Source organism: Microcaecilia unicolor, chromosome 9 (genome assembly GCF_901765095.1).
Source record: "Microcaecilia unicolor chromosome 9, aMicUni1.1, whole genome shotgun sequence".
Lineage (NCBI taxonomy): Eukaryota > Metazoa > Chordata > Amphibia > Gymnophiona > Siphonopidae > Microcaecilia > Microcaecilia unicolor.
This window is the reverse complement of record NC_044039.1, coordinates 171,817,893-171,842,575: the sequence shown is the minus strand read 5'-3', so window position 1 is coordinate 171,842,575 and position 24,683 is coordinate 171,817,893.

Sequence of the window (24,683 nt, the reverse complement as noted above, 5' to 3'; positions counted from 1 at the left end):
GCACTGGTCTCCGGTGCCTTCGCCAGGGGCGTAGCCAGACAGCCAATTTTGAGTGGGCCTGAGTCCAAGGTGGGTGGACATGGAATTCATGCTCCCCCGTCCCTAGCCCCCCTCTGCTCTGATTTGCTCCGCTCTCTGCTCTTTATCCCTCCCTCCACCTGCAAGCCCAAAATATTAAATACCTGAGCAAGAACGGATCTAACCCCCACTCCCAGCTGAAGATTTCCTCCTGCTCAGGCAGTCAGTGCTTTTCCTAACAGCAGCCAGCAGCACTTTCCTTGAGCTGATGCCATGGCCAGCAAGCTGTGCATGCATGAAAACTAAGCATGTGCAGAGGGGCTGATGTTGGTGTCAGTTTGAGGCAAGTTCTGCCAGCTGTGGTTTGAAAGAGCACCAGCTGCCTGAAGAGGAAGAAATCTTCAGCTGGTGGGGTTTGAGGATCTCTGCCAGCCATAGGAAGGGTGCCAAAATTTTGGGTGGGCCTGAGTCCAAATAGGGTGGGCCCTGGCCCACCCAGGCCCACCCATAGCTACGCCACTGGCCTTCGCTGATCTGTTTCTGTGAGTCCTGAGTCCTCACTCACAGAAACAGATCAGCAAAGGCACTGGAGACCGGTGCTGAAGAAGACCGGCTGGTGCGGGTTGGGGACCCCCACCAGCAAAGGTACCAGGCAGTGACTGTGGCGGGAGGGGGGATCGAAATTGACAGGGGAGGGGGGGGGTCGAAAGTGGCGGGGGAGGTCGGCAGGGGCGGTCAAAAGTGTGTGTGTGGGGGGGGGGGGGGGGGTCGGCGGCTGGGGGAGGCAGGCTAAACTGTGTCCCCCCACCTCGGGCTCTGGACCCCCCTCCTGCCGAGGTCTGGCTACGCCCTTGGTGCCAAAGAACCATAACCCATATCTATAGTGGGCACTGTGTTTATAGAATTACCCTCCCTTTTCCAATTATTTAAACTTTTCTTTCTTTATTACATGGTACTTTGCATACTTAAAGCATTATCTATTTATACTATGCTGGTTTTATCTTGATAATTCATATTAAAATACTATTAGAACAGAACATTCAACATTTTACCTAAGGCCTCTGTATTTGCTGGCACACTTGTGAGTCTGGCACTGTAGTGAACTACTAGTGGGAAGAAAAGGAGCTCAAGTCCCAAAAGTCAGGCCTTTATCCCAAGGGCTGGCAGCATCCAGTCAGCTTTTATCTGCATTCCAGAGTGTGCCAGTCTCACGCCGGCACCAACAGATGTGACTCTAGAGCTTAAGAGTCTAATGAAAGGGGCATTACGTTACTAAAAGCCACACAGGAGCCAGCAACAATCACCAGCCCGAAAGTTTCAGAGGAGGATTAAAGCTTTGGTCAGCAAGTAGGGCAAAACATGCATGAAAGGGCTACTTGTCACCTCACTTACACAGTTTAGACTCAAGGACTTCATTTCCTGCAATTGTAGAAAAACAAACTAAAAAAAATGTTCATACATTAACAAGTGCATAATGTTATTGGAGAATTTGACTGGAAAGTGTGCCTTTTTTTCCCCCATGGAAACCTTTGGAAGACTTTTTTCAGTGGAAATGATTTTCTTCCCTGTTGTTATAGATAGGGAGGGAAAGGGAAATAGGACTTAAAATACTGCCTTTCTGAGGTTTTTGCAACTACATTGAAAGCAGTTTACATATATTCAGGTACTTATTTTGTACCAGGGGCAGTGGAGGGTTAAGTGACTTGCCCAGAATCACAAGGAGCTGCAGTGGGAATCAAACTCAGTTCCCCAGGATCAAACTCCACTGCACTAACCACTAGGCTACTACTCCTCCACAGGGTAGGATGTCTGAGTCTTGATTATAATTGGAAAACCACAATAAAAACATTCCCAATGGGGAAATTGTGTTTTCTGGTAATAATCAATAAACCCCAGAAATTGTCCTGCCTTGCTAAACACTGATGACATCATCCAGCTCTTTTTGTCATGTCCGGATTACATCATTGGAACAGGACTAGACTCTGTACAATTAAATGAGTGCTGGGATTGATGATGGGGATTGAGTGAGTGAGAGACAGAGAGAGAGAATATGTAAATTTTTCACCTATAATATATATCCAAGATGTAATTTTGAGACTCAAAAACACTGATGCAGATTTTGAATACCATCTCAAAGCACCTAATTAGCTTAATAATGAACAGCAATGTTTACAGTTTATAAACCTTTAGAATCAGAAGGCCAAAGGCTGCGCTGTTTCAAAATTGTGCAAAACAGAGTGATTTGTTGTTTTTCATGAATCTTGTATCTGGCTCTCAGAGCAAAGGGCTTCAAAGTGCATTGAGGCGTTTAGAATTTATTAATTACTAAAAATGAAAAAAGCTGCCTATAATTTTTATTCAATAAGAACGAACTTTTAATTACTTTTTTGTACTGGGGGGAGGGGGGGTCAGAATTTAAGGAAAGAATTTAATATGTATGAACTACATTACATGAGAGGTAAAAAGGGGCATTTCCGCTATGAAGTCTAAATCTGATTTTGGACATTTTGCTGAAAACATCCAAAAATCAAGTGGCGAACATAGCGATTTTCAAACCTGAGAAAGTCTCTCTTTTTGATTTGAAAATGGCCATTTCCTAGATGTTTGTAGATGTTTTGTGCTCAGTGCTTTTTTCTTTTGTGACCATTTTAGAAAAATAATCCAAGGGATAAGTGGTGGCTGGTTCAAATCCTTGTGATCTTGAGCAAGTCATTTAACCCTCCATTGCCTCAGGTTCCAACTTATATTGTGGCCCCTCCAGGGACAGGGAAATACCCAGAGTACCTGAATGTAACGCACCTTTAGCTACTACTGACAAGGTGTGAGCAAAATTCAAATAAATAAATGCACAAAACAGCCATTGGGACATATTTGGGGGGTGGGGGTGGGGGCAGCATTCTTCATAGACTGGTCACACAGACATCCCTAAGGGGTGCTGCAGTGGACTTCACATAAAAAGTCCTAGGGACACATCTACCATTACCTCCTTATATTGTATGAGGAGCCCTCCAAAACCCACCAAAAACCTACTGTACCAACTGTACAATAGCCCTTATGGCTGCAGGTGTCACCTAGATGTGGGTGTAGGTTTTTGGTGGGTTTTGGAGAGCTCACACTTTCCACCACAAGTGTAACAGAGTGAGATATGAGCCTTGGTCCCCTTCTCTACAGTGTACTGCACCGGCCGCTAGGCTACTCCAGGGACCTGTTTGCTGCTCTAATATTTATTTAAAAACTTAACACAAATGTTCTAGGCAGTTCAACTCCACATACATAATAAATTCTAAAATTTACAGTGTACATTTTAGATAATCAAAAGACATCAAACACGTTTTCTCAAACATATAAAGGTACTTGCTCAAGTACAATAAAATATTAACTGGCTCCTGCATAAGCCTCCACAAATAAAAATGTTTTCAATGGTTCAGGTCCACAAGTCTCTCCTCATACGTCTTTTAACGCAAATCCCATACCATTCTCTTAGCTTTTCTTTGCACCGCTTCAATTCTTTTTCAATCCTTAGCAAGATACGGCCTCCAAAACGGAACACAATACTCTAGGTGGGGCCTCACCAACGACTTATACAGGGGCATCAACACCCCCTTTCTTCTGCCAATAGTGTGTGGCCATTAAAACAGATTATTCCTCATTGTTTGGCCTTTTCTGTGTGTGGAAATGCTTTTACTAAATTCTCCTCCTCATCTCTCAGACTGATCGAATGCTTAATCGACATGGTGAAATTTGAAATTATCAGGCATATGTATCCAAAAACAAAAGTTAATGTATGCTAAAGGACGCTAATGTGGTGATTATGCCCTAAGAGCATCTATATCACCCTAGATCTAAAAAGGTTATGGTCTCTAATGAGCACTCAGTTATGCAATAAGAAATATGTCCCAAAGAGCGAAAGAACAGAATTTGAAATCTAGATTTGGTATATCATATATACTGCTGATAGGGTCTGATTTAGTGTGTCAGCTGAGCTCAGATCAGCCTCCCTCCCCCAGCTAGTCAAGTTATCCTCAATGAAAATGTATGAGGTATATCTGAATGCACTGCCTCTAATATATGAAATATATTTCATGCATATTCACTAGGGACCTGTAAACTTGACTGGCTTAGTGAGGAGGGAAGAGGTCCTGAAGGAGTGGTATGAACACTAATGCACTAGGGGGCATTTACTAAGCTGCATTAGGCACCTAAAGCAGAGCTGCTGTTAAGTGCAGCCATGCTAGTGGAAGTTCGATAGTTCTGCCATGGCTATGTAAGAAAAGACTTCTGACCCCCTCCCCCGATGAAGACTCAAATCCTGGAACATAACCATGCTCAAGAATCCCTTCCAAAAGCTATACCCCTATCTGATCCCCCTCCAAGCCCCTTCCCCCAATCACAACCTTCATCCAAGCCTATCTTCTCAAATAACAAAGCCCCTCCCCAATCACTCCTGGCACTTACCTGTGGTATCCTTGGTCATCTAGTGGAGCAGGGCAGAAGCAGTCCCCCTCTGCTCCTGTCCCATCAGGCTTCATGTTTCAAAATGCTGCTGGTGACACCTTGTGGTAGTCTCATGACATTACTAATAAGGGTCAGCCTTCCATATATGAAGTGATTGCCCTTCCACCTGCTGCCACTAGGGTCTTGAAATTCATTGGGCTATAGCTATCTTTTCCAAGGTGCTATTCAGAAATTACACAACTGCTTTTCTATTGAAAACTAATCTCTATCTATGTATAAAGCATTTACAATGGAACATATCATCATGTAAAGTAGGACAAACATTTATCACATCATAAAGATATAAAACATTTTAGACATTGTTGCCTATTTTTCTCATTAACTGTATAAAACATTCATGCCACTCTGCATTGCTGTGCTGAGCCACACAAACTTGGGACTGATGTGAAGTATTTGCATGTGAGCATCTTGAAAGCCAACTGCTTCCCAAGCTGGGTCAAGCCAAGGTCTCCCCAGCAGTTAGTTCAGAGAAGCTTTCCTGTCATTTCAGTCCAGTTAATTTGAGCAGAGACCGTGAGTGGTCCTGTTCCCACAGAAGTGAATGGCAGCCACTGGAGAGAAGCGACTGCTGCAAAGACGACCAGCTCTCCACTACTGAGCCATTTGGAACCAGGGCCTCCATCCAGACTTCTGCTGGCCTAATTTGATATCTGTGGAAACGCACTGCTCAGAAAGTCTGAATCCAATCTTTCCAGTGCCTTGCTGTGTTGGGTGAACAGTGGAGCACATTCCAAACTGTTGTGCTGTCAGCTCCTCCTGGGAGGCCCATCATGTTTGTGTCTCGGTGTATATTATAAGTATTTTTCAGATCATCTGTGCTAGAAATTAAAAAGAGAAAAAGACTTGCATTTTCTTGTGAAACTTGACAGCATCTGAGAACTGCTTTGGCAAACAAGAAAATGTTTTTTTTTTCTTTTGGCTGTAACTGTGTTAGATTTTTCAAACTTGCATCCCCGCCTGCCAGATACTGAATTTTTGAATGTAGAATGTAACAGTATGTGAATATTGAAGAATGGTATTAGCCATAGTTCAGATGATGCTTAACTAGTGAATCCGTCTTTTAAGGGAAAAGTTATCAATGTAGGCTAGAGTTGATGGGTTATTTATTTAAAAATTCGTAGTCTGCACTATCGTCAAAAGTTCTTGGTGGATTACATATCTAATATCCATAATTTAAAGCAATATTAAAACATCAATATTACTCACAATAACAGAACTAGTTATTAGTAACTAGGGGGCCCTTTTACCACAATGCACTAAAATGTGCAGTTACTGTGACTTAATGTGGAATTTTATCATGCAGTAGCTGCAAATTTTATTCAGCAACTTTTGGGGGGTCTTCCCACTATTTTTATTGCAGGTCATGTATTAATGTTCCTGTTAGCACATGGCACCTGCTGAGAGTTAAAGCGGGACCATTTACCACTTCCTATTTAGGAGTTGCAAGTGCATTAACTCTGCATTAGCCATTTAGTGTGTGGTAAGTATAACATGGTATCTGGCTAATGCTTCCACACCCTGTCTCTGCCCATGCCACGCCCCCTGTTTTGGGGTCTGACCAAAGAGAACTGATGGTTGTCATAAGATGAGAGGATGTTGCCAATGGTGTCCATTATTGATGGAAAGAGCATGCTGGTAAGGCTTCAAAATAGGGGTAAAATATAATTCAAGAACTTCTATCTCTTGTGACAGCATTTATGCTATCTATTTCCAAAAATACTAGGACTAGGAGGCATGCAATGAAGTTACAAAGAAGTAAATTTAAAACAAATCGGAGAAAACATTTCTTCATTCAATGTGTAATTAAACTCTTGAACTCATTGCCAGAGACTGTGGTAAAAGCAATTAGCTTAGCAAGGTTTTAAAAAGTTTTGGAAAATTTCCTAACTGAAAAGGCCATACCCTATTATGAAGATGTCGGGGAAAGGGGCATGCCAGTTGTCTCAGATAAGTAATCATTAAGCCATCTAACATATGAGTGCATCTTTGGGGGTTGGGAGGGTTCATTGACCACTGGGGAAGTATGTACACCAGCCCTTATGACAGCCTCAGATGTTATGGTAAGTCCTATTAGAATAGCAAGCAGGTCCCTGGAGTAGTCTAGTGGACAGTGCAGTGCACTGTAGAGAAGGGGACCCAGGCTCATATCTCACTCAAATTGCTACAGTTGTGGTAGAAAGTGTGATCCCTCCAAAACCTTCCAAAAACCTACTGTATCCACATATAGGTGACACCTGCAGCCATAAGGGCTATTGTAGTGATGTACAGTAGGTTTTTGGTAGGTTTTAGAGGACTTTCCATACAATATAAGGGGTAACGGTGAGATGTGTACCTACTACTACTTATCATTTCTATAGCGCTACAAAGCATACGCAGCGCTGTACACCATACACAAAAAAGACAGTCCCTGCTCAAAGAGCTTACAATCTAGATAAGACAGGCAGACAGCCAGAACAATTAAGGGTAAGGGACTAAAGAGGTGAGGATAAAAGGACAAGGCAAGTGAGCAGTGGTTAGGAGTCAAAAGCAGTGGTAAAGAGGTGGGCTTTAAGTTTGGACTTGAAAACGGCCAAAGAGGGGGCTAGACGTACAGGCTCAGGAAGTTTATTCCAGGCATGAGGTGCAGCAAGATAAAAGGAACGGAGTCTGGAATTAGCAGTAGAGGAGAAGGGGACAGATAAGAGAGATTTACCTGGGAGCTTTTATGTGAAGTCCATTTCAGCACCCCCTAGGGTGCCCCACTGCTCTGCTGGGATGTCTGTGGCCACTCTACTAAGAATGCTGTACATCCTAATGGCTTGTTTTAGTGCATTTTTCTCTTGCATGTTTTCTTTTCTCCCAAAAATGATCCAAAAAGATAGATGCACAGAGAACAAAAACATCTAGCAAATGGGCATTTTCAAAACAAATGGATTGAAAATGGCCATGTTTGTTAATGGATTATTGGACCTTTTCTACAAAATGTCCAAAATCGGATTTTGACGTCATATGGAAAATGCCCCTCATAGTTAGTTAAATTTTTGTGTTTAAAGGCTGCAATTTTGTGTGACCTCTTCAAATTACATTTGGATAGTATAGAAACGGACTGCTAATGTGATAAAAATATTTTGTGCAACAGAGCTATTCCATCAGAGCAGTTTGCAGTTTAGGACATTGATCTCTTAGGGGGTCTTTTGCTAAGGCGTGCGTGCTCATGTTTTTGGCGCGCTCTAAAATTGTAGGTGTGCTAAATGTTAGAGACGCCAGTGCATTCCTATGGGTGTCTCTAACGTTTAGCGTGCCCACAATTTTACCGTGCGTTAAAAACGTGAGCGTGCCTTGGTAAAAGACGCCCTTAATGAGGACAGAGAAATCCTGCATATTCCTGTGTTCTTTTCTGCTCACACTACATTCTTAATTGAATTCTTGCAAATGGATGTCTAGGAGATAGATACCTAGATTGCGCTACTCTGTGAAATAATCCATTGGTTCTTGTATGAATAGTTGTGACAGTTTTCCTTGTTGGAAGACATCATACTTTTGCTCTTGGCTCAGTTAACAGGATTTTCTTACATTACTTCATAAGCAGGCCAGCTTTAAACTTCTAATGTTATTTTACATTCATTAGTACACAGGCCTCTGGGGCTTGTTCACAAGTAGGTTAAAGTTACAAAATTATGCCTATAAAAACTCAAGATAATTTGGAATATCAAAAGGGCTTATTAATTTTAAAATCTTAAAAGAGCAAAAAGCTAAACCGATATTGGATTAAGTATATTTTTTTTACTTGCATTTAGTCAAAACACCCTGAAGGAGAACAGATTAATTTGGGGAAGACATTATGCAAATATAAATATATCTCTAAGTGCCTCATAGGCTTGCTGATGAAATATTTTACATGGTTGGTTAAATACATCAAAGGAAACATTTGACCAAACTGTTCTGGTGGAAGTGTTTCTTCTGAAACACTTGTTCGAAAGTACTGTGGAAAACATGGACAGAACATACGGCTTACTTATTTATTTATTGCATTTGTATCCCACATTCCCCCACCTATTTGCAGGCTCAATGCAGGCTTTATGAATAAAACTAGTTACAAATGTTTCTGTCCACAAAGCAGTTGCCCACAATAGCTGATTTCAAGGAAGACCAAAATCCAAAGTTTAATTTTATTTTCCCAGGTCCTTCTCCTCGTTAGTTAGACTGTGACAATTGTTGGTTTTTATAACGACATGATGCCTTTAATGAGGGCAAGTAGCTTTCTCAAGATTAAACCTGATGGACAAAAAGGGATAAGATGATACCTTTTGTATTGGACTAACTTAATATATATATATATTTTTGGCTAGGTTTCGAAGAGAATACCTTCTTCTTTGGGTCAGAAATAAGCAAGAGATGGCAAATATCAGAATTTATAAATGAAACATAGCATCCCATTGACAGTCTCATGGACAAGGTAGGGAGGGGGATTGAGTGAGAAACAGAGAGAGATGGATGGATGATCAGAGGGTGGCAAAGTAGTATAATTTTATGCTTTATAATATGATAAGAAACCCAGATCTTTGTTAAGTTGTGTCTGTTGGGTGTCAAAATACTTCATCATTTTAACTTCAAAGGTCATAGGTTTCAGGATTGTTTTAAAATGTACTTTTAGTATTCTGACCATAAAGTCATTGATGCAGTGCTTTGGTCTTGCAAAGTGCTAACTCACGGAGGTGTCATCCTAGTTAGCTTCGTGGTGTTTAATATGATGCCTGTGTAAGTTGATTCTTGTCTTCAGCATCTGGCTTGTCTCCATAACATAGCATCCTTCTTTACATTTTTTGCATTGAATCATGTGCTACTCATTAAACACTTTGGCCCTTTTGCTGTACCATAAGGCATCTTTGCCACTGTTCAGCCATTCCCTCTCTCTCACTGTGCCATGGACATCCTTGCTGATGTTTGACCACTTTGACCTTCTCCTTGTTGCATAGAGTCTTCATGTCGCTCTTGACACTTTGCCTCCTCCTTGCTGCCTTGGCATGCTTTTACCTTTGCTACAAGTTTCATGAAACTTGGTTGGAAAACACCACTATTAGAGTCAAAAACAGAAAGAACTATGTCCACCACAGGAAGAACTGTGTCCACCATTCACTAATGGAAAACAAAATAAATGACAGATCAAAGTAAAATAATTTTGAGAATGAAACAACAAAAAGTTCTAAAAGACAAAACAAACTAACAAAAAAAAAATGATTGAAAGGCTTGTATCCATCTCTACCCCACAGTTTTCCCTCATGGGAAAAACATTCAGCATAAAGGGGATTCTACTTATGCTTTCCTTCAAGGATATGTTTTGTTGGCCATAAGGATACCTCTACCAGCTTGACTGTCTTTCACTAGCACAGAATCCTTTCCAAGGGTAAAACTACTAGGTGAATGCTTTCCTATGGCTTCGAATTGAACCCTTCCTGGTGGATACATTGTCCTCTTGTCAAGTTTCCAAATACACTGATGCCCTAGTAAAACTCTTTAGTAGCATTTTCCCATCAAGCTCTTATCTCACACGAGAGTCTGAGAACTAAGACCGCACAGTCCACCTCTCCTCTCGACAAATAATCTGGGCTTTTTATTTCATTCACCAGCAGATTGTTAATGGGATCCAGGTTCTCAGTTACCTTCGCCTGTGCCCAAACCCCTTACGGCTTTGTCGCTACATCTTTCAGACTGACTACTTCTAATATATGAATTCATGTCCTGCTAGTTCAGGTCTTTCAAAGGCTGCTTCCAGAATTACCATGAGCTGTCTTCTTTTCAGTACACTCATATTCTCTCCTGAGCTCCCTCTAGCACTAAATTACTTTATAAACAGTAACATCCTGGCCATTGTGTTCCAGCAGCCAAAGGCACATAAGAAGATGTCACTTCTAGGCTGAATGTGGTAAGGTGTTTCTTTTGGGTGATTTGAAATATGAGAGCAGTCATGGTCCAGTTTCCAGATATTCATATCACAAAATGCCACCACTACTTTTGCACTAATTATCCTAGCTTTCACTTTCAGTGAGGAGCCCAAGGGTTGAATCTGTATGGAAGCTAATTCACAGTCTTATTAGATGATACGTTCACTTACAGAATGGAGTGAAACATTGCTGGTGCATTGGGACAAGCTATACACTTCCACTGAGTATGACGTATTTATTCAGCAAGTAAACGAAGAGCTTTAGATTCTGAAGCTCTTTTGCTGATAAGCTGCATTTCAAAAGGAACTGTGGACATAGTATTTTTCTAAGGTGTTATCTCTTGGTACTTTTAGTGGACCAACTGGATGATATGGCATTAGAATACTCTACAGGTCTCCCCTCCATTAATGTTTCCTCCTAACTTTCTATGAAACAAAAAAAGTGAGGAAAAACCAAGTGAGGATACCAAAAAACACTTTATTGTATTAAAAAATCGACCCGACATGGCTGTGTTTCGACCCTAAGGCCTGCCTCAGGGGTCTTGAACAATCTAAACAAAACATAATAAACAATATATTATATATTATGAAATGACACATAAATATCAAACCCTAAATGTTTGTTAGAAATAATTAAAAATGATTAAAAATAATTAAAGACATCACTAGTAAGAACAAACATATGAAAATATTGTACAAAAATAATACTTAATGGGTTAACAATTAGAACGCATGGTGTGAAATCTACATGATACACAAAATATTTTGATATCTAACAATAAGTTATATATGTATATAAAATGAAATAAACGTTTTTTAAATACAATAAAGTGTTTTTTGGTATCCTCACTTGGTTTTTCTTCACTTTTTTTGTTTCATATCTCACGGTATCGTGAGAGTTTTTACCTCCTTTTATTTGTGTATTCCTTCTAACTTTCCCCTGAAAACCTCTGATTTTTGTTAATTGCTTTCTCTCCAGATCTGTAAGTCCCACAACTGCCTGGCACTTCTTGGGGATTAGCAGTTGCCAATCTGAAGGCTGAAGGCTTTCCATCACTGCCCTTGTGGAATCAGAGCTGCCTCGAGGGGTTGTAGTGTTCTGTACCAACTTTTGTGAGAGCAAAGCAGTGCACTCTCATTGCTGTGAAAGGTGAGCCAGCAAGGCAAGTTTGTGGCTCCTTGAGGCACTGCCTCACCTGACTCATTCCTTAAGGCAACTCTGGGTGGAATAAGCTCCCAGTTGAAATTTTAAGTGAGTGTAATCTAACTTTTTGTAGGAAACTAAAAACATTCCTCTTCTCGGATTAGACAATTGAATGTTGAGGAGTGGGGGAAGGTGTATTGTGTTTTAATGTTTTGAACAGTATTGTATTGATTGTTTTTAATTCTGTGAAGTGCATTGATTGATTTTGTCAGGGATTGTGGTTTATGGGGTTTGTTCAACAGTAATAAACTTCAGGCAGAAAAGTCAAATATACCTCATAAAATCCTGGGGGTGGGGGTTGGGGTGGGGTAGGCCAGGCTGTCCTGCTGTGTGACACATGAACAGGCTCAGCTGGGTGCACCCAGACTGTGACCTTGAGTATATTTGAACACCATTACAGGTTGTAGGGCCATAGCTGAAGGTTATTAGAAGTGCTACATTTTCTCATTTCTACTGTAGGAAATTTGATTTTTGTGTGGCTGGCGAAGCACATTCTCTGCCCCCTTGCTTCTAGGGTGGGGTTTTAAAGTTATGGGAAGGGGGGAGAGTGATACTTTTACCTATTCCTGCCTCTTATACAATGTCACCAGTTGCCAGCAAGCTTCTGGAAGGAGAAAGGCATCACACACACAATCCATCCTGCACTGTAATGAAACTAAAATAAAAACAAAGCACACAGCTGGCGAACACTGCCTTAAAATTACACGTCAATAACATTTCCAGTGACAAATACTTTCAAGGCAAAATGAAGAGAAATTAAAAAATCCCAGCAGGGTGTAAATATGTAATTACACTCACACAGGGAGGATTTTATCAGGTAAACCATCCTACTTTCTTAATTGAAATGCTGTGACACAATGCAAAAAAAAAAAAAAAAAATTAACAAAAAGAATGAATATGCTTTTCTTGAGACTGCTGTTCTTATTTTCCCACAGACTTTTTATTTTAAATTTAAACTGTGCATAGTTCTCACTGCTAGATTTTCCCATCATTGGGGTGGGGGGCAGTGGGAGTTATCAAGGTGCATTAAAAGGCGGACTTTTACCGCACCTTGATTTACCACAGGAGTTACCAACCTGTAATATCTCAGTATTACAGGTTGTTAACTCCCATGGTAAAAGAATAGTATTTCTTGTGAGCCGCCTCACAAGCAGCATTATTGTACCAGGTTGCCAAGCCGCAGCCTGATGGTCCCAGGCCACATGGTAAAAGGGTTGGCACATGTCCACAATAGAGGAGGCTGGACTGACTCCTCCCAGGCTGAAAGCCCCTCTTGGACTCCCTCTCAAACAAGGACCCTTTTGTGCTACCCCAATCAGACCCCCTGACCCAAAGGTACTCTTTACGGGCTGACTCCCCAACCAAAGCCTCCCCCCAGGCGTGTCCTCTCCCCTAGGCACTTTCTACCCTTCTTAAGGCTCCACAGGCCTATCTTACTCGAAATCCCTGATATCTAGTGGTGCAAGCAGGAGTGAGCCTCAGTCACTCCTGCCCTTCCTGGCACCTTCCTGGTGCTACTACTACTGGGCCATGTTTCCGTATAAGGGCAGTAGATAGCTGGTGCACAATGCACACCACACCTGGTGCATACATAGTAATGAGCTACTTTACATGCATTTGCAAATTTTTATCTCATTAATATGTAAGAGAAGTGCCCTGCAGGCTTCCATCTGCCATGTCCTGCCCTCGCTGATGTCATTGCCTGTTTCCTATCTGGCGGAATGTGGCAGATGGAAGCCTGTGGAGCCAGCGCAAGCAGCAAGAATGAATTACTGCAGGCACCGAGGACACCTGTACCAACACTGGGGAGGGAAGGTGTTCAGGCACTGGAGTGCAGATGCTGGGACGCTGCGGAGGAGAAGGGAGAAGAGAGCAGTGTGGCGCTGCAGATGGGTGGGCCTAAGCCAAGATCGGGTGGGCCTGTGCCCACCCAGGCCCACCCGTAGCTATGCCACTGCTTTTGGTATGTGGCATTGTTCACAGTGGAAAATAGTAGATCCCAGTAAAGAGGCAAGAGACACACTCTGACAAACTCTCACGCCGCCATCTTGGCCACTCCCCCTTTCCATGCATATCGCTGTTTAAATGGATCATTTTTGGTCATCCCCAGAATGCTCCTAACCATATAACTTTATTAAATGGATAACTTTGGCTGTTTATTAACAGGGAAGTTATCAATGTGAACTACTGTTAAGACATGTTATTTTAGTGTTAAATCCCATCCATTATTAACTAGATCTGATTGCATATAAAATAGGACTTGTGCTAAAATTGCACAAGTTAGTGGTAAAATACAGGGCCGCCGAGAGGGGGGGACAGGGGGGACAAAATTCCCTGGGCCCGGGCCTCTGGGGGGGGCCTGGTGCCGCCGCCGCAGTCCGGCTCGCCCGCCCTCCGTCGCTCCCTGGCATTGAACTTAAGCGCCTCACCTTCGAAAGCACAGCAAGCAGCGGCAGACCACTCCTTCCTTCCGTGTCCCACCCTCGCCTGATGTAACTTCCACGAGGGCGGGACACGGATGGAAGGAGTGGTCTGCCGCTGCTTGCTGCGCTTTCGAAGGTGAGGCGCTTAAGGTCAGTGCAGAGAGCCTGGGGGTGGAGAGATGGCCCGGTGGTGGGTGGAGGGGGACCCAATGACCTCGGGTGGGGGGAGGGCCCGGGGGCGGCCTTGTCCCGGGCCTGGCCCAGTCTCTCGGTGGCCCTGGTAAAATAACTCATCTTATTGATTGCCCATGGGGATAACTTCACCCCAAGAGTCAAATCCTGTAAATGACATCTACACAAAAAGCACATCCAAAAATAGCACTGAGCGCTATTCTATAAACCGCGCTTAAAGTTTGGTGTGGTTTATAGAATAGCATATAGGGCCAGGGAATGAGACATTTAGCCAATGCCATTTATGCCACTGAAAACCTGGTGTATATACCCGCACCTAAATATAGGCGCATTCCCCTGAATTCTATAACCATGGGCGTAAATTTGTGGAATGCCCCTGACACACCTACACTCCTCCCATGATCACGCCCCCTTTCCAGCTAGGCATGTTAGGATTTAGGCGTGCCTCATTTTAGAATATGCCTAATAAGATGTGTGCGTAAATTCCAATTATTGCCAATTAGTGCTGAAAATTGGTTGTTAGTCAATTATCATCACTGATTGGCTCATTAGTTAATTCAGGTGCATGCCTAAATCGGACGCACACCTAATTTAACACATGCAACTTGGCACGCCTTATATAGAATCTGGGTCGAAGTTATCCAGATTTGTGACCCAGATTTCAAAAACAAAAGTGCTTATGCAGCTGCCCTGCCACCAATCCCATAAACACTTGAATATCAACCTCCTAGTTGATTTAAACATGTCCATTGAGCTCTAACAGGTAACAATCTCTTTAATAGTTTTAATATCCAAACAAATAATATCTCTACTGCTACTGTTTGCCTAGAAATACATTTCAAACTCCTTTTGCACTAAAGAGAGACTGGTTTAGGATAATGCAAAAAATATGTTCACATCTTCTAAAAAAATCTTCTGGTTTCATCGCTGGCACACTTACTCTGTACTAATTTGAATAAGTTCCTCCATATTGGGGGGGGGGGGGGGGGGGAGACAAGGCATGGGTTAATCTGGGTCTTTTGCTCAGAGGTTTGGGAAAACAGCCCCAGGAAGGGACACACAATTAGCAAGGACTAAAATCTGTCAATGATATACTCTGAAAGGGTCCGGGGAGGAGTTGGGAGAAATGGGCAGGCCACAATTCCAGCCACCTGTACCCAGGCAGGCAGGACCGGAGCACAGCTGCTCCACCAGGGTCCTCATTAAGGTACTCTGAAACAGCCTGAAGCAGTGGGGTGAGCAGACCGCAGCTGCTCCTAACAGGCTGGAAGCATGGAGCAGGCAAACCTAAGCTGGACATTATGGTTTTGTGTTTGAAATGCTTCTATGGAAAACTTTCTGCTGAAAGGCTTGAGGTGATATTTCCCTAGAAAGTTGGATGGTCAAACTTTTGTTTGTGCTCAGAGTTTTGGGTTTACTTGGCATCTGGGGGTGTAGCCTCCAGAGAGGTCCTTTGTTGGACACCCAGAGGAACTCTCAGCGTGGCAGGGAGTGGTCTAAAATGTAAAAAGCTTTACAAACTGAGCATTAATGTGGAAAATTCCAGATGAAATAGGTAACAACAGCATAGCCTTTTCATAGTGACCAGCTCAGCACTTTCAATTTCTGGTTTTACTCAGATGGAAATTATAATTGTGGAAATCTTCCTTGGGTCCCAAAATTACTTTCAGCAGCCTTGAGATCAACACTTTTACAAACAATCTCTAAATGGTCTAGCAGAAGCACTTGAAAATCCATTTGAATTAACTAAAGGGAGTGTATAACTGTTGTACTTTTAGGCATGCTTTATAAAATTAAGCCTGACATGACGCCCCATTATACATAGAACGTAGAGATTAGAATTGAGATGCTTTGGCTGCACTATATGGTGTTTTTTGCTGACCTCTCCCATATGGAAGGATATCTCTACCTTTCTCTCGACCTTTCAGGTCTCTAATTCTCTGCTCACTACTCCTTCAGATTTTGTTGCCCTCTGTCTCAGTATTGCAGATGGTAAGAAAAAAGCATCTGTCCTTTATAAAAAACTTCAGGATTCGTGTGTTGATGCTGTTGCTCCATTACGGCTGTCTTGGGAAAGGGATCTCAGTCTTGATGCGTCTGATTTTGACTGGTACACTTTTTGGGTCCATTCGATGTGTCCAACTAAATCAGCAGCAATTTCCCAATCCTCCTATTTTCTTTTTCACAGGGCTTTTTGGACACCTGCTAGAGTGGCCAGGATCACTAAAAGTCTTGATTACAAATGCTGGTCCTGTCAAGAATCAGATGGATCCCTTTCCCATATGGTTTTTTACTGTAAGAACGTAAGAGCATACTGGCGACTCATTTGGGCTAAGTTGCGCCTTATTTTTCAGTTGCCTGCATTAACCGTGATCTCATGATATTGTGCTTTTAAGGGCCTCTTCTCCTAACCTCTCTCTTTTAGAATCCGATAAGAAATTGTTTAACATTTTGTTAGCGGTTGCTTTACATTTAATTGTTTTAAACTGGAAAAATAATGTACATCTCAATTATAATGAATGGTGGAGTAACGTGTGTGTGATTAGGAAATATGAAACTATACTAGCCCATAAGCACCGTTGTGTTCAATCTGTCTTGAAGACCTGGGCTCGTTTGGATTCATTTTGTCAGACTCCTAATAGCACTACCTGATAATTGTATAATTGCTGATTTGCTATGGGTATTGTCATGGTATGTTGTTCTGCCTTTTTATTTTTGTTATTAACTTTGCCATGGATTATTGTTACTGTTTCTTTTTGGTTGTTTTGTGTTATACTTGTAAAACCTTAATAAAAATATGGAAAAAAAAAAAAGAATTGAGATGCTTAGGTAGTAGCGTAGCCAGACAGCTGATTTAGGGCGGGCCAGAGATCAAAGTGAGTGGGCCAAAAATTTCATGTCTGTCGCCGCCGCACCTCCCCCCCTGCCCAAAGCGAAACCGCCTCCCTTCCCAGCGCCCCCCCCTTCAAAGTAAATGAAATACCTGTTCTGGTGGGGATCCACAAGCACCACCAGCCGAACTCCTCCTTCCTGCCAAACAAGCTTACTTCTTTGGTAGCTGCTGACACCATCCCAAACCGCTACTTCCAGATGTGGCCTCCATCTATGTTCAATTTTGCGCATGCATGAAAACTAAGTTTGCGCACGGTGGAGCGAAGCTGGTGCTGAGCAGACTTCTAAGGTCTGTGCCCTGATCATGGCTGAACAGATTCAGCTTCTGTAACTGGAGAACAAGGCCAGTGCCAGGCAGACTTCTATGGTCTGTGCCCTGAAAATGGCAAGGACAAATCAGGATCAAGTATACGTATCATACCTTATACTGAGTTTATCTTGTTGGGCAGATTGGATGGTCCATACAGGTCTTTATCTGCCATAATCTACTATGTTACTATGGAGGGACCTGCGGCTGTCAGCAACGGCTCGGGGACAGTGCTGGTGGCCTCCAAGAAGGAAGCTTGCTTGGTGGGAAGGAGGTCTTCAGCGGCTGGGGCTAGGGGATCTCCACCAGCCACACTAAGGGAGATGAAATTTTAGGTGGACCAGCCTGAGCCCAAATTGGGTGGGCCTCGGCCCATCTGTGGCTATGCCATTGTGTCTGGTTGGGATGTGCAGAGCCTTATCTGAAATAACTGTAGGGCTGCACATGTAGTTGTTGACATGTTCAATGAGAGCAGCCATTTTACAAATATATACATTGAAAAAGCAAATGACATGAACCTGGCAGCTACTACTTGCCTGTCCTATATTGTTTGTCTTGTGTCCTATTTTGATATTGGCATTCTTTTCTTGTTTCTATGATTTTAATTTTTGTACACCGCTTTGATTGATTGTGAAAGGCGGTATATCAAGTTTTTAAATAAACACAAGTGGCACCACTTCTATGGGTAGCTGCCTCATTTTCTAAACCTACACGTGGAAGTGCTGCCAGTTAAGTAGAGAGGTCACAATTTTAACTTGGTTTCATTTTGAAAGAAGAAATAAACAATGGGGTATGAAGAAGAGTGACTCCCTTAATCCCTTCTGTAAAGGCCTGGCTGAAACAAGCACTTTTAAAAACCTTTAAGCAGGTGTCAAGCCCGATGTGGAGATTATTTTTCCCCTTAGATGAATATTCCCTTTGTAAAATGGAGACACAAATGCAGATTTCAGTCCTGCCTAAATAAGGTTGTCAATTAGATCCAGATTTGCTGACAGGGTTGATCCAGCCCTGGGCTTACCCCACTGCAAGCAGGGACTTCTGGTCTTGCTTTTCTTAGGGAATCCAATAGGGAAATCAGAACCACAATTCCCTGCAGGCAATGGGTTAAGTCCAGGACTGGATCAACCCTGTCGGGCGAATCTGTGGATTAGGAGTTGGTTATTAGAAAACAGAGGGTAGAGTTAAATGGTAATTTCTCTCAGTGGAGGAGGAGGGTGAACAGTGGAGTGCCGCAGGGATCGGTACTGGGACCGGTGCTGTTTAAAATATTTATAAATGATTTGGAAATCGGAACGATGGGTGATGTGATTAAATTTGCAGATGATACAAAACTATTCGAGGTTGTTAAAACACATGCGGACTGTGAAATATTGCAGGAAGACCTTAGGAAATTGGAAGACTGGGCATCCAAATGGCAGAAGAAATTTAATGTGGACAAATGCAAGGTGATGCACATTGGAAAGAATAATCCGAATTACAGTTACCTGATGCTAGGGTTCACCTTGGGGGTCAGCACTCAAGAAAAAGATCTAGGTGTGGTTGTAGATAATACGCTGAAATCTTCTGCTCAGTGTGTGGTGGTGTCCAAAAAAGAAAACAGGATGCTAGGAATTATTAGGAAAGAGATGGTGAATAAGACCAAAAATATTATAATGCCTCTGTATTGCTCCTTGAGTATTTCGTTCAGTTCTAGTCACTGTATCTCAAAAAAGATATAGTGGAATAAGAAAAGATTCAAAGAAGAACGTCCAAAATGATAAAGGGGATGGAACTTCTCTCGTATGAGGAAAGGCTAAGGAGGTTAGGGCTCTTCGCTTGGAAAAGAGATGGATGAGAGGAGATATGATTGAGGTCCACAAAATCCTGAGTGGTGTAAAAGTAAATCAATTTTTTACTCGTTCCAAAAGTACAAAGACTAGGGGACAGTCAAGGAAGTTACATGGAAATACTATTAAAACAAATAGGAGGAAATATTTTTTCACTCAACAGATAGTTAAGCTCTGGAACCCTTTGCTGGAGGATGTGGTAACAGCGGTTAGCATATCTGGGTTTAAAAAAGGTTTGGACAAGTTCCTGGAGAAAAAGTTCATAGTTTACTATTGAGACAGACATGGGGAAGCAACTGCTTGCCCCAGGATTAGTAGCATTGAATATTGTTACTAACTGGGTTTCAGCAAAGTACTTGTGACCTACTCTTATGTTCTTATAATTTGGATCTAGTTGGCAACCCTATGCCTAAACCACACCCCCTTGAAATTTTTGCATGGCATAGATCTCCACATGTAAATATCAGCTTCCTGACATGCTGTTTACATATGGATATATCTAAAATAATGGCCACGATATAATGCTGAGCAGTTACATTGTCTAGGTATGGATGGGATAAGATATTTGTTTTTCAAACACTGTTTTCAGAATGGAACTCTATTTCCTATCTGATCTTCCCAAATGGCACAGCACTATGCTCACCAAGTACTCCAGTCCCCATAGGGACCTAGTGCATTGTGAAATTTGTAGTCTCGTTTAACCCATCTGAAATCAACTTTTCAGGTAGCAATATGCATCTGGAAAGGTGTCAAAACACTAGGATTCATCTAATTGTGGCTGTCTCTTCCAAAAAAACCAAAACAAACAACAACAACAACAAAAGATTACTTAGCAGTTTGGTTGTACCAGTATAAAACTGTCTGCATTTAGTGGCATCCTGTATGTTGCCAGAGCAACCCATTGATCCCATTGACTTCAATGCAGCTGCAAGAAGTTTCCATGGCAACCCATGGGAGATTCATGAAATGGTCAACCATAATGTATGATCATAGCCTTACTGATTTTCACCTTTCTTTCAGTAATACATTTCCTATAGCCTCTTATTTGGCTTTTATGTATGTCTCCACTAGATACTTTTGGGAGGATTCTGTACAACCTTTTTGAAAATTCTGCGTACAATATTTAAAATTCTGCAAAATTCTGCATTCATTATTTGTAGTGTTTTTGCACAAAAATTCCCCATCTTAAGGCCTGAAATTCTCTCCTGCCTTTTCCCTTCTCATGCTCTAGCCTTCTCCATTCCAGCTATCTGCAGTTCTCTCTCCCTCTACCTCCCAGCAAGACTTCTAATTCTTCCCCAAAGTCTTCTCCTGCCAGCAATACCCCCACCTCTCATTCTCCCTCCCCACCCAGGCACACACCCTCACCTCATTTTTCTCCTCCTCTCCCCAGCTATCATTGTATTTCTCCTCAACCCTCCACCTTGGTGCACCCTCAAGCTTTATTTTTCCCCACACCAGTCACACACTCTCTGCTTTCTCTGCCCCCTCCCATTCCCATGGTACACCCTCAGCTTTTTCTACCCCCCAAATCCCCATGATATACTCTCAGATTTTGCTGCCCCAACCCCCCCCCCAAAGACACTTTGCTCTGTTGTTCTGCTCTCCCCTCTTCATGGTACTCTCACCTTGCTTTGCCCCTCTCCTCCCACCCTCTCCATGGCACACTCTCACCTTGCTCTGCCCCCCCCCCCCCATGGCATACTGACTTGCTTTGTTTCCCTCCTACATGATACACTCATTTGCTCTGCCCTCCTCCTCCTTGGCACATTCACCATGCTCTACCTCTTCCCCCCCCCCCCCCACCACTATCCTCATGGCACACTTAGCATCAGCTGCTCTTTCCCCATTCCCCACAGAGATTGCGCAGTAGGAGGAGGAGGAGGAGGAGGAGGAAGTGATGCACCGTGCATCGGGTCGTCCTCCTCTGCTGGCTTACACTTGACTGTTTAGGTAAACTGTGTGGGCCTCTCTACAGCTCTGAAATTCACCTAAACAGTCAAAGAGGGAGGAAGTCACCCAATGTGCAGTAGTTCACTTCCTCCTCCCCCTGCCTGTGATCTCTGTGGGAGAGAGAGAGAGAGAGACTAAGGATAGACCTGATGACAGCTCCTTTGCAGAATTATCCAGAAGAGGTGCAGAATTCTGTGCAAATTCTGCACTGTGCAGTTGCACAGAATTCCCCCAGGAGTAGCTAGATTGTGCACCTATGCGTTGTACTTGTAACCCAATCCTACTATAATCCTTGTAGTATAAAAATCTAATATATTAAATTAGTTAATAGGACCATCAGAGGTGCGCTTCCTTGAGAGACACTGCTCCTATATATAGGAAGTGGATAACACCCAGTTCTTCATCGGTCCATTATATGGGTTGAAAAACTTTTTTTTAAATATCTTTTCATAACTTTTTTTAATGAAACGTTTTTGTGCAATTTATGATTTAACGTCTTTTTTCAAATTTGCTGCAATTTTCACAATTGTTAATCATCGATTATACATGAGATATATTAAGAGTACTTACCTTGATCGGATTTGATGAATTAGGACCAAGAATGCCGACATGTGTTTTGCCTAGCTGTATCAAGGCAAGTCCCTCAATGTTATCGTCCTGCTGCCACTACAAAAATGCATTGAAATGAAATGATTTGACTGCACACTGTATTGGCCTTGAAGAAGCCAACCAGACGATCAATATGGAATAATGAATCAGAAAGGGAAGGATAAACTGGGGCTGCTGTGTAAACATTATCCCCCGGATTCTAAATAGTGAGACTTGAATTGCGTGCGCAAGGTCATATTATGGATTTGCACGCACAACTTAATTAGCTTAACAAGCCAATCAGTGCCGATAAATGAACTTAACAAGCAATTATTGACATGAATTGGCATTAATTACAATTTACATGCACAAACATCTAAGAGTATTCTATAAAGTGACGCATGTAAATTCTAAGTCATGGATCTGAAAAGGGGGCGTAGCCATGGGCAGGCCATGGGCATTCCTAGAATTTATACTGACATAGAATATGTTTGTTCTGCAAATAATTTAGGTGGTGGCATTTACACCTGGTTTTCATTGGTGTAAATGACTGCGACTAAATATAGTCTCAGAAAATGGGTGTTGGGCATATTCTATAAACTATGCCTAGATTTAGGCATATTCTATAAACAGAGCCTAAATTTAATCACAGTTTATAGAATACACCTAGGTGTATTTTTTCGTTGGCACTGATTTTTTAAGTGTGATATATAGAATCTAGCCCGAGAGACCTACTGCTCTTCGTTATAATAGGTGGAGTTTCTATAAGCAAATGTGGACTTACTATTTGGAATATTTTTGAAGGCTGGGGACTGGGATAAAGGGTTCAGGGAGCAGGGAAGGATTTGATGTTTTGAGTAATTGCTGTGGGTGTTTGTAAAGGGGAATGGCTGGTGGTCAGGGCTCAGACCATAAATAGGTACGCGCTAATTTTAATTTTTGCGTATGTCTATTTCCCTGCCCATTAAAAATGACCTTTTTCCTAGCCACAGTAAAATTGGTCCAGCGCACGCCAAAAAGACACGCCCACACTACCGCAGGCCACTTTTTTACCGTAGCTTTGTAAAAGGACCCCTAACTGCATAAGTACCCTAAAGAGGACACCTACCCCAAAGTGGTGATAAAACAATATACTCCTAATAGTCAATCTATCGCAACCAACTATAAATACAAAGTCTGTTTTTTTTTTTGCTTGCAGTTTTTATGTATTATATTTTGAATCTATTTTGGTAAATATTGATGTTAGTAAGAAAGATTTTTTTATGCATGTTTTTGTTTTAGTTTTACTCCTGACACAACTTGTGGGCGAAATGTGGCCACATCGGGTAATTGTTAAATAAACCACTTATCCTTTTTTAATTTATTGATCTGTTTTGTTTGTTTTACACAGTTTGCGAGCAGATCATTTGCCTCTTTCTGTTTGTTTCAACTTTTGTTGTGAGGCATCATGTCTTATTCACCTTGGCATAGCATCCTGAGTTTCACTGAGGCACAGCTACAGGAATTATTACCTAACAAACCTTTTTTTGAAAAAAGTTCCAATGAGGTCAATCAAACAGATCGTTGGAAGGAGCTGATCAAGCTCAATAAGAGATTATAAGTACATAAGTAATGCCATACTGGGAAAAGACCAAGGGTCCATCGAGCCCAGCATCCTGTCCACGACAGCGGCCAATCCAGGCCAAGGGCACCTGGCAAGCTTCCCAAACGTACAAACATTCTATACATGTTATTCCTGGAATTTTGGATTTTTCCAAGTCCGTTTAGTAGCGGTTTATGGACTTGTCCTTTAGGAAACCGTCCAACCCCTTTTTAAACTCTGCTAAGCTAACCGCCTTCACCACTTTCTCCGGCAACGAATTCCAGAGTTTAATTACACGTTGGGTGAAGAAACATTTTCTCCGATTTGTTTTAAATTTACTACACTGTAGTTTCATCGCATGCCCCCTAGTCCTAGTATTTTTGGAAAGCGTGAACAGAAGCTTCACATCCACCTGTTCCACTCCACTCATTATTTTATATACCTCTATCATGTCTCCCCTCAGCCGTCTCTTCTCCAAGCTGTATAGCCCTAGCCTCCTTAGTCTTTCTTCATAGGGAAGTCGTCCCATCTTCGCTATCATTTTAGTCGCCCTTCACTGCACCTTTTCCAATTCTACTATATCTTTCTTGAGATGCGGCGACCAGAATTGAACACAATACTCAAGGTGCGGTCGCACCATGGAGCGATACAACGGCATTATAACATCCTCACACCTGTTTTCCATACCTTTCCTAATAATACCCAACATTCTATTCGCTTTCTTAGCCGCAGCAGCACACTGAGCAGAAGGTTTCAGTGTGTTATCGACGACGACACCCAGATCCCTTTCTTGGTCCGTAACTCCTAACGTGGAACCTTGCATGACGTAGCTATATTTCGGGTTCTTTTTTCCCACATGCATCACCTTGCACTTGCTCACATTAAACATCATCTGCCATTTAGCCGCCCAGTCTCCCAGTCTCGTAAGGTCCTCTTGTAATTTTTCACAATCCTGTCGTGATTTAACGACTTTGAATAACTTTGTGTCATCAGCAAATTTAATTACCTCGCTAGTTACTCCCATCTCTAAATCATTTATAAATATATTAAAAAGCAGCGGTCCTAGCACGGACCCCTGAGGAACCCCACTAACTACCCTTCTCCATTGTGAATACTGCCCATTTAACCCCACTCTCTGTTTCCTATCCTTCAACCAGTTTTTAATCCACAATAGGACATTTCCTCCTATCCCATGACCCTCCAATTTCCTCTGTAGCCTTTCATGAGGTACCTTGTCAAACTCCTTTTGAAAATCCAGATACA